Here is a 10,445-nt window from a genome sequence, read left to right as displayed (position 1 = left end):
TCCCATCGGCCTGTGGGAAAATAATTGTATGAATCTGATATTTCATTTCCCTAAACTAAAACGTTAACCATAGGAGATATAAGAAAGGATATAGCAGAATGGAAGAAAATTGAAGAAAAAATTCCTTTGAAGGAAATTGAGAACTTTAGGGCGGAGCTAAAAGAACTTTACCGTGTTAATATGGAGCAAGATGTAACACCTCAGAGTTTGAACCGTGAAATTGTGTCTATTAAAAATGAAGCCCCACTAGCTACTCAACAGCCTTCTGAACTAACCACCAACTCCAAAGACCACGTGGAAGATCTTCTAAATAGCCATTCCGAAATTTTTTACAAAACTTTACTGAAAAAAACTGAGCCGTCGTCCCCTCATTATCTATTTTGTAAGCCTATTCTAATTTATTGTTCCAGATGAAGGGAGTTTAACCCTCTCCCCTTTTTTTCCTCTATATTGATCATATGGATCTGTTTCGAAAATTATGGATCTCAATGATCGTTTTTAAGGTTTCAGGAATTCTTTACCCCCCACACAATGATCTGCTGACCTGCCGAAAGCTGGTTTTCAACTTTGCTATATCGTATAACCTAGGTGATGCTGCGTATACCTCCTTTTGATAACCATTCCTTTTTTGAAGATTGTATGTGGACACCTTTAAAGATGAATAGGCAACCACACTGTAGTATAGACTCTGAAACTAGGAGGCTCTTTAAATAGCTTTCTGATAGATGTAAATTAATTGGGTATCTCAAGAATTTCACTATACTGAATTTTGGCTCTGGTAAGGCCAAAGTTGCTCTTTTAGGCACAAAATAGAGGAAATTTTCTCTAGTATGGTACCTTATTGCTGTAATATAGTGATAGAACTAAAATTTCTGTCTGAAAGAACCGTCCTTTAGCGCTTTGTGTTGACTTGAGATGTGCCATTCTTTTCTGGGCCATCTGGCTTATGGCTTTGATGTCTGGGGCCATTGCTTTTCCTGAGGCCATAATAATTTCAATGATTTGAAGAATATGATAATTGAAATTTCGAAAGTTACAAAGTTAAAAAACAATTATCTTATCGACATTTTGACCGATGAATTCAGACGCTTCGAACTCAATTTATTGGGAATTTTGGAAAAAATCCGAGGAGAAGGAAATATGAAATTAGGTGATTTCATTAGGAAATCAGGTTAATTGAAATCAGGTCAAACGCCCTAACCAAATCCAAGAACACACCAGCTACCCGAAGTTTCTTATCAAGAGCTTCATTAACGAAATTGTAAATAAATAAAACGTAAATAAATATAAATTATTTACTTAGGTTGGATGAATGGGGTGCATAGGCAGGGAGTAGGGCTCATGGTGAATGACGAAGCGGTTAAGTCATGTTTAGTTTGGGAAGGTATTAGTAACAGAATGCTAGTCGCTCATTCTATAACTAAAAAGTCCAGTGTATCAATCGTAGAAGTATATACCTCTGTTGAACCAACTGATCGAGTTAGCAGTGACACAGATATATTTTACTTACAGCTAAAGAAACAAATAGACAGGATCCTAGGTAGAAATATGGTATTTTTATTAGGGGATTATAATGCCCAGGTCGGTAGAAACAGGGATATGTAGTATCCTGGCCTAGGTAAATTTGGCGTAGGAAAAGAAAAGAGTAAGGGTTATAGACTTATACAATTTTGTAAGTACAACAATTTAGTTAAAAGCTAATTCTGTATATGATCACACAATGGCCCATAAATTAACATGGCATTCAAATGACGGAAGACAGCTAACCTTATTAATTATATTATTGTAAACCGAAGACTGGTAGGATCAATACAAGATACTAGGGTTTATAGGAGTGCTGTTATTGATGTTAAAAGTAAAGACTACCATTTAGTAGTGTATAGGGTTAATTGAAAGCTGAAATTCAGGAAGGGTAACTACCTTCCGGGAAGGGATGACGTTGGTAGACTCCAGGATGTGAATTTGAGAAAAACTTTCCAGGATCAGTTGAATGCTAATCTGGAGAGTTTAGAATGTGAAAATGTTAAATATGGAGAAATAATTTTTGAAAAATTATTCCTGAAGTTTTTGGTGATGTCTTAAGGGAAAACAAATTAGAAACCTATCTTTGAATATTATTATAATTGGTCATCTTCTTCAGACAAACATCTCCTGGCATCAAGCAGTGTTGCCTGATACCAGAGATTATTTTCATAATTAATATCTAGCTCTTGTTCTATCGAGTTGTCTTGGAACATTCTATGCTGAGTAATGTCTGTTTTTTAAGGGGTAAATTCAGTATAAATTTTGAGCTTTGAGTTTTCAGACAGGGATCGAGGTGCGGGTCTTCTAGCATCGTTAGTCCGACACCGATCTCCATTTTAATCACAGATGTTCTTACTCAGCCTTTTAAGCCAATTTTCATCATCTTTAATCTTTTCAAGCTTATATTCAGTATTACCTGGTTTTAGACTTCCACTTTCCTCTCTACCAATCTTGCAGTTTACAACCTCATATTTTCCACACAAACAATCTGTATATTTCATTAACTGCTTATGGCAACTTCTGATCATACTTGCAGCACAGCTGGTACATACCAAGATTCGTAAGTTTCACATTTAAAAACAGCGCTGCAATCACTATACTCGTTGCAGCAACGGTTAATAATTCTTGACCAGCAGCAGGGCTTGAATCATATACGTTATTAGCTATGTCTGCAAACCGTATTATCTTGTTTTGTACACTCTTGTCAAATCCAATACTCACCAGTTCTTGTCAGTTCTTGTCAATACTCACCAGTTCGGATCTCATGTCTGCTCCAGCCTAAGGTGTTCTAAATTGAGAGAGATTCTGAGAAACAAAAATAATCAATGGATAGATCTCTTAAAGTTTTCAGTGAGAATATCAATGCTGTCCCATCAAAAAAAAAGACGTAGATGATCTTCTTGAAATTTATGACGTGCTATTTATCCAGGAACATCTGCTTTCTGGGATGAATATAAACTTCCTGAACAGATCCTGGTCGCACAATGTCTTTGTAGAGCCGGCGAGATCTACGGCAGGGCGTCCGTCCAGAGGCAGCCAGGAAGGAACTTTTGGCTAAGCCGACTATTAGAAGCAGCAGTCTGTCAAGCGTCTCTGTTGAGGGAATTGAGCTTGTCAATATATACGTGTCTACTAACTACAAAAATACATGAAATTTGGGCCTTAATTAGACTATTATTATATAAAGGAGATGAATAAATGGCTCCCTGACCAATCTCCTGTTATTCTTACGGGAATAACATCCTTGGAAATTTTTATTCCATGTAAGACATCAAGTGCACCCAAAATGTTCTGTGAAAACTGGTGCAAGTGCAACAGTTTTCTGTGAAAAATGGGAAAACTTTTGTGAAAACTGGTGCAACGGCACCAGTTTCCAGTGCACCAAAATGGTTGATCTAACATTGAGGGACTTTGAAAAAGAAGCCACGTAAACTGTTTTTGAGAATTTCGGTCTGGATTAGGTATAAACCAAATGTAAACGTCAAATCTGTCTGTTTTACGTTTTATGATAACTCATTGTAGTTTCACTTGCAAATTTGTTTTACCAAAGCATATATTATTTTTCCTTGGTTTTCGGTTCATTTATTGATTCACGTCAATTTGTTTTCGGTTATATAATAATCATTATTTGGTTTTCTTTTTATTGGTTTCAGCCTTGGAACTACCCTTAACTTGTCTGGTAAAAATTTTCTTTAATATTTTCAAAGTAATTCATTATTTTATTTCGATTAGCGTTGCGCTATCATATCTGTTGAAAAATTATGCATGGTATTTCATAGTTATAGTTATGTGCATACCCTTTATAGTTATGCCCAGAGCAGTTTAAATCTTATAAAGTGTCCTAAATCGCTGGGGCTTTTTCATCTGTTTGTGGACTCATTTCAAACTAATCTCAATGTCTTTCTTAGATGTCATGTGAGTGTCAGTGTCAATCAGATGTCAATGTCAATATCATTTCCATCCAAAGGGATCGACTTTTTGCATGGAAACGAATACGTTTTTATGATTTAGTTTTATTTATCCCCTCCTCCCCCCCCCCACCCTCAGATTTAGAGATTGGACGCTTTCATAACAACTCAGCGCTCTGACAGTTACATTTTGATCATTAGATTGATTCCCAGGATGCTGTAAATAAAGTGTTTTGTAATATCACCACATACCGTTCACTTCATCTTGATACTTAACTTTAAAATAGACTAATAGCCGAAAAACTTCAGACCTAGATGAATATGAATATTTTTAGCCTTCCTCCTCGCTTCTTCTTGCCAATACAATATTTGAAGTCCACTGGACCCCTTACACTTAGCGAAAGTAATATCTTGATCTCCCCTTGAAGATCTTTCTAAAATTTTTCAAATTGAATATTGTGAAAATTGGAGTTAAAATTTGATGTTCTCGGGGGAACGGGTCACTTCGTAAATAATTCGGTGGGAGAAGTCCCTTGGGAAACCATCGAAGAGTTCCAACCCAATAAGAATACTAAGTTCAAATATACCTCTGTGTTCTACCGAAATATTTCTCACTACACTGGTTAATTAGTGGGCTTCAGGCACCCTAGGACTAAAAAAAGGTTATATTGACTCGGTTTGCTGAGATGTCTATGTAATTTTAAACGAAAGGGTAGCTAAAAATTGTTGTGTGAAGTAACTAGCATATAGGGTGGCATCCAGGAACAAATTTCACCTTGAAGAAGCCAATGAAAGGCTTCTGACGTTTGAAGAGTCTGTTAGTAATTTTGTTTACGTTACACGGAGTTTGGCTTCAAATGTTAAGAACAACCAATCCTTAGAATATGACCAAAAAAACTAAGTGACATCACTAGCATCGGATGATTCCGTTGGTATTCTCCGATGTTTTGATACTTTAATCCGACAAGTTTTGGCAGTCCTGAAAGGTTGCTAATAAGACCTAATTCTCTGCTAAAACTTGACTCTGTAGACCTCACTTTCTCACATCTTTTTTTTTTTTTTGTCTCTAATCTGCATCTTTGCCCCATCTAGGATGAAGAATTTAGGAAGGAACATAAGGACTGCCAATTTAGTCCAGCCTATGAAAGGATTTTTCACGGTCCCGGTGGTACAAAAGCATTGCCCAAGTAAGGAGTAGAGTAGGTTGTAAGCATTGTTTATTTATTTGATGAAATTTTCACCGGACCCCTTCGTACGGAAAATTTGTCATAGAAGCTTTGGAAGCATCTTATTCAGTAGAAAATTCACAATTGATCTGGGGGTAACCAAACCCCCAGCTATGTCTTATTTTTACTCCCCTCCCAACAAATACATTGAATTTTGGAGATAAAGATTTTAGTTCAACATAGTTGAAAGGTCAAATAACTATGCCTCTTGGGATGACTAAGCCCCTCCAATCCCTGAGGAAGAGTATTTTTCCCATTATTAATGTGTAGTATTTGCTATTGGGGAATGAAACATCTACCATTCCAAACAGTTCGTGGTAACAAACTGTGGTAAGGAGCTACTGTAGTAAGTAACCAAAACTCTAAAAAATGGAATTTTTCTTCCATTTAGGAATGTTTTTTTTCTTCTTCTTCTTTTTTTTCTTTTTTCCACGGGTGATCGTATCGATCACCCATGAAAAACCGTGGATCACCCGTCCTAGAATGTTGCAAGAGGGCTCATTCTAACGGGAATTAAAAGTTCTAGTGCCCTTTTTAAGTGACCAAAAGGGCACCTAGGCCCCTCCCACGCTCATTTCCCCCAAAGTCGCCGGATTAAAATGCTGAGATAGCCATTTTATTCACCATAGTTGAAAAACCTAATAACCATGCCTTTGGGGACGACTTACTCCCCCACAGTCCCCTTGGGAGGGGCTGCAAGTTACAAACTTTGACCAGTGTTTACATTTAGTAACGGTTATTGGGAAGAGTACAGATGTTTTCGTTTTTTTTTTATTTGGGGGGGGGGGGAAGTTGAGGGTTGGTACATGGGATGATATTTCCATGGAGAATATCCATGGAGAGGGCGCAGGATTTTCTTCCATTATTAAAACAAATAGTGAAAAAGCAAATATGAAATGTTTTTTCAACTGAAAGTAAGGAGCAGCATTAAAACTTAAAACGAACAGAAATTAATACACATATGAGGGGTTCACCTCTTCGTACTACCTCGCTCTTTACGCTAAAGTATTTTTAGTAATTTCAACTATTTATTCTATGACATTTATGATTCAGGGGTCATTCTTAGGGAATTGGGACAAAATTTAAGCTTTAGTTTAAAGAGCGAGGTATTGACGAGGGGGTGAAACCCTCATATACATTATGAAAACATACGAATATAAAAGTTCGTTACACAAGTTAATTTGTAACTTACGCATATTTTTTACTAATGAAAACGTTCGTAAAAAAGTAAAAGTTCTAGTTGCCTTTTTAAGTAATCAAAAATTGGGGGCAACTAGGCCTCCTCTCCCACTCTTTTTTTCTCAAAATCTTCCGATTAAAACTATGAGAAAGCCATTAAGCCAAAAGAATTAATAGGCAAATTTTGTTTGATTATTTATGTGCGGACAGCCAAAATCAAAACATGCATTAATTCAAAAACGTTCAGAAATTAAATAAAAAAGCAAAGTTTGTTTTAACTGAAAGTAAGTAGTGACATTAAAACTTAAATCGAACAGAAATTACTCCGTATATGAAAGAGGCTTTTCCTCCTCAACGCCCCCCTCTTTAAGCTAAAGTCTTTTACTGTTTTAAAAAGTAGAATCAAGCGAAAGAATCGAACTTTAGCGTAAAGAGTGGGGCGTTGAAGAGGAAAAGCCCCTTTCATATATTGAGTAATTTCTGTTCGATATAAATTTTAATGTCGCTCCTTACTTTCAGATAACAAAATTGGTCTTTTTATTTAATTACTTTAAAAACTGATAGTACCAAATATTAACTAATGACTGTTCACACTTTTTTTGTGTTTTTTACAGATGAATTGTGAGAAACAAAGTTCGAACGATGATAGAACGTACTTTAAGTAACTTTTTTCTTGTTACGGTAGATGACCTGAAAGGGTTGCCACTTCTGTTTCACTTACATTACTTCTTTCATACTATCAAGCAAAATGGTTATTTCAGTACTACAGCCATTATTACCTTGTCGTACATATTTGGGTATCCAATGACGTTTTACTACTACTACTTAAGCAACAAAAGTTCAGTCTTCACTAACAGATTCTGGCACCCAATCCTGCAGTAATGAAGACCAGTAGTATGTTGATGGACCTGTCAGAAAATGACTGGTCTTCATTTCACCAGATTCCAGAGTGTGTCAGCGTAGACAGGAATAAAATTAAACATCAGCAAAAAGTCATAAAATGGTCTAGTTGAGTTCATAAGCTCTGACAAATTTCACAGGTGTTTGAGCACTTTTTTTTAATTACTTAACTATTTAATCTTCATGCTGGGTTGGCATTGAGAGCATTGTCAGTCTCCTCCACAAAGGAGGGGGGGCAAGGGTCTGCATTAGACAGCGAAATTCCGGCCTGACTCAGAAATGTTCCAAGACTGTAATTCCAAAGGAACTTAAGCTTTACTCTTGAATATTTCCAGTAAGTAAAGTAAGGTAAGCGAAGCTCCCAACCTGATCAATCTTTTCGTTACCCAATGTCACCTTTTCATCTTCACTTATTTCCAGCCTTAGTGAATTAGTCTTGTTAACATTAATTTTCTAAAAATTCATTCATTTTGCTCACACTTTCATCTAATATGCTTAAATCATCAGCATAATCTAAGTCCAGGAGCGTTTTTTCTCCCCATTTGATTTCGTGGTTTCCAATTGCCTTTCATGTGCTCCTTAAGACGAAGTCCATCAAAATGATCCATATATAAAGGGGGATAGAACACAACCCTGCTTAACTCCTGATTTAATACAAAACCAGTTGCTAACCTCATTTTCTACCTTAACCGCAGCAGTATTATTCTCGTACGTAGCACAAATCACTTTAATGTATTTTTCTGGTATACCATATAAGGATACGACCTTTGCTAACGCTCTTCTATCAACAGAATCGAAAGCTTGCTCGTAATCGATAAAACTGAGGACCAAAGGTGCTTGAGAACGAAGGGACTTCTCAATTATTAACCTAAGAGTGAAAACTTGGTCGACACATCCCCTACCTTTTCTAAAACAACATTGTTCTTGCTTTAAAAACTTTGTCTGCAGCATCTCTCAGTCTAAAAAGTATCATATTGCTCAGTAACTTGCTACATACAGAGACCAGACTAATGGCTCGATAATTACAACACTCACTCTTGTCACCTTTCTTATACAATGGTTTAATTAAGGTTTTCCTAAAATCATTGAGTATTTCCCCTTTTTCAAAAATCATTTTCATAATCTTCAGCAGCTTATTCCTAACCTCAGAGTCATCATATTTAAGGAACTCTTTTTCGTAATAAAAAGACTCTTTTTCGTAAAAAGCTCTTTCAGCGTACCGTTTAATTTTATTCTGCCGATTTCTATATTCTTTGAAAGTCAGGGGTTTCTCATTCGTGGGGTCTCGTTCGTATTTTATTAATAGAGTTCAAGTTGTACAAAATGCAAATGCAACATCAGAGTGCCATCTTTTACCGTGCGGAGTGCCACAAGGTTCAATAATGGGATCACTCTTTTTTCTCATTTATATTGAGCATGTATAGTATTATTTATCTAAAGCTAATATCATAATATTTGCAGATGATACACTTCTTTTTGTTGCATGTGAAAATCTACCTTCTTTATTTAAAAAAAATGTAAATTGCTCTGACTGAATTTGTATCGTGGGCTGATTCACAGTATTTAACGCTAAATTATGGTAAAACAAATTATATTTTATTTTCTAGAATTGGATCATTCCAAACAGACCTCAAATTAAATGTAAAAAATAATATTGTAAATAGAGTAAAAACCAGTAGATATCTTGGATTTATTATCTGTTTCCTTTCCTGAATTGTCCGCCATATTCAATTTATTTTTATAATTTATTTCTTCTTTAAATGTTTGATTTGGATGTTTGCTTACCCCCGATCAAAAAGATTAGGATTGAGGATAAGTGCCGAGGATAAGTAGGATTGACGATAAGTAAAGATTGAGCATAAGTGACGTCAACGCTTATTTTTTTAAAATGGATAAGCATTTGAAATCATTTAGTCTATAGAAAAGACAAGGAAAATTCTAGGTAATTCAGGTAAAATTCTAGATGATAGGAAATTTGCTGCGTTTAAAGTTGTTGAGTTATGCCTAGGCTGACCTGTTAGATCCATCTGAGTTTTGAAATAGCCTAAGTAACTGACTAAAATAGCTTGAATGGTAAGTAGGTTCCTGAAAGAAACATATTAACACATATAATAAGTATGGTAGTAATTTAGTATTTCCAATCTTCAGATGGAAATGCTTTAAAGCTAACAAATTACTTTTATGCTCATGAGTATTCCTGGTGAATGTTTAGTTTTGTTCCAAGTGCTCTAAAGTGCGTATTTTTCCATATAGCAAGATTCTGATAATTGCATATTGTTTCTTTGTCATTGTTAGAGAAGCGCATCCATTTTTTAGTTTTCCAAAATACCCCTCCAACAAGACTAAAAATGCATAAAGTGGGCTTCCTTACAGGTAACATTACCTATAGAGCAAAGCATATTAGTCCATGAACCCTGCAGGCAGCAAGACAAGGTCTGTATTCTATATCTATTCAACAAAGAGTGATAAAAAAAGAAAACCTCAAACAAGGTAGGTCTATAGGTTATTAAGTAAATATGGAATAGTCTACATACCTTGCCCTGCTGCCTGCAGGGCTCATGGACTAATATGCTTTGCTCTATAGGTAATGTTACCTGTAAATAAGCCCACTTTACGCATTTTTAGTTTGTCCCATAGAGAAGGAGGTTCAACCAGAAATGGATGCACTTCTAGAATTTCTAGAATTAGCTCTAAACTGGAAATTATGCTGCTTTTCTGCATAGTTTCTAGTTTAGAGGACTTGGAACAAAGCTAAACATTTACCATATTCCCAATTTAAGATGCATATTTGCCAATTAAAAAGTTTGATGAAAGAAAGCAGTCAAGGGAGCCACTAAGGAGGGGATATAGGGGTATTTTCCCCCTAAAGGTCCTCAGAAAGGACTTGTTAGATGAAGCCTGACAAAAGTTTTGGTAAAATTCTAGTTAATTGACTTCTTGCTATCTCGGAAAGGGTTTAGGTTAGGAAAATGAAACTTTCAGGGATGAATCTGCAGACTAAAGTATGTCCCAGGAAGCTATTTTAAACTACCCACATCCACTTCTTCTCCCTCTAGAGGGCCCTGAAATTTGCCTACATGACAGGTCAAGGCTATACCTATTGAAATTTTGACAAAACAACATTTTACCTTAATCTTCAGTTACTAGTTGCATTTTCTCTGCCTTTAGTTCTAAAATTGCAATTCCTGTTATTTGAGTAGAATTTTGA

General features: G+C 35.8%; 1 protein-coding gene across 4 annotated transcripts in view; it reads left to right on the top strand.

The window, feature by feature from the left end:
• Positions 1-9,081: 9,081 nt before the first annotated feature.
• LOC136035490 (beta-1,3-galactosyltransferase 1-like) overlaps positions 9,082-10,445 on the top strand; it is a 41,388-nt gene continuing 40,024 nt past the window's right edge. Inside the window, exon 1 of one of the 4 annotated variants that reach the window (XM_065717316.1) lies at positions 9,082-9,179. The gene's annotated coding sequence lies outside the window, so the exon portion shown is untranslated. Of the gene's footprint in view, positions 9,189-10,445 lie in introns of all 4 variants that reach the window. The other 3 variants (XM_065717320.1, XM_065717321.1, XM_065717319.1) reach the window with 3 other exon arrangements.

Source organism: Artemia franciscana, chromosome 14 (genome assembly GCF_032884065.1).
Source record: "Artemia franciscana chromosome 14, ASM3288406v1, whole genome shotgun sequence".
NCBI classification, from domain to species: Eukaryota; Metazoa; Arthropoda; class Branchiopoda; order Anostraca; family Artemiidae; genus Artemia; species Artemia franciscana.
The sequence above is the reverse complement of the archived record's forward strand: the minus strand, read 5'-3'. Positions and strand labels throughout refer to the sequence as shown.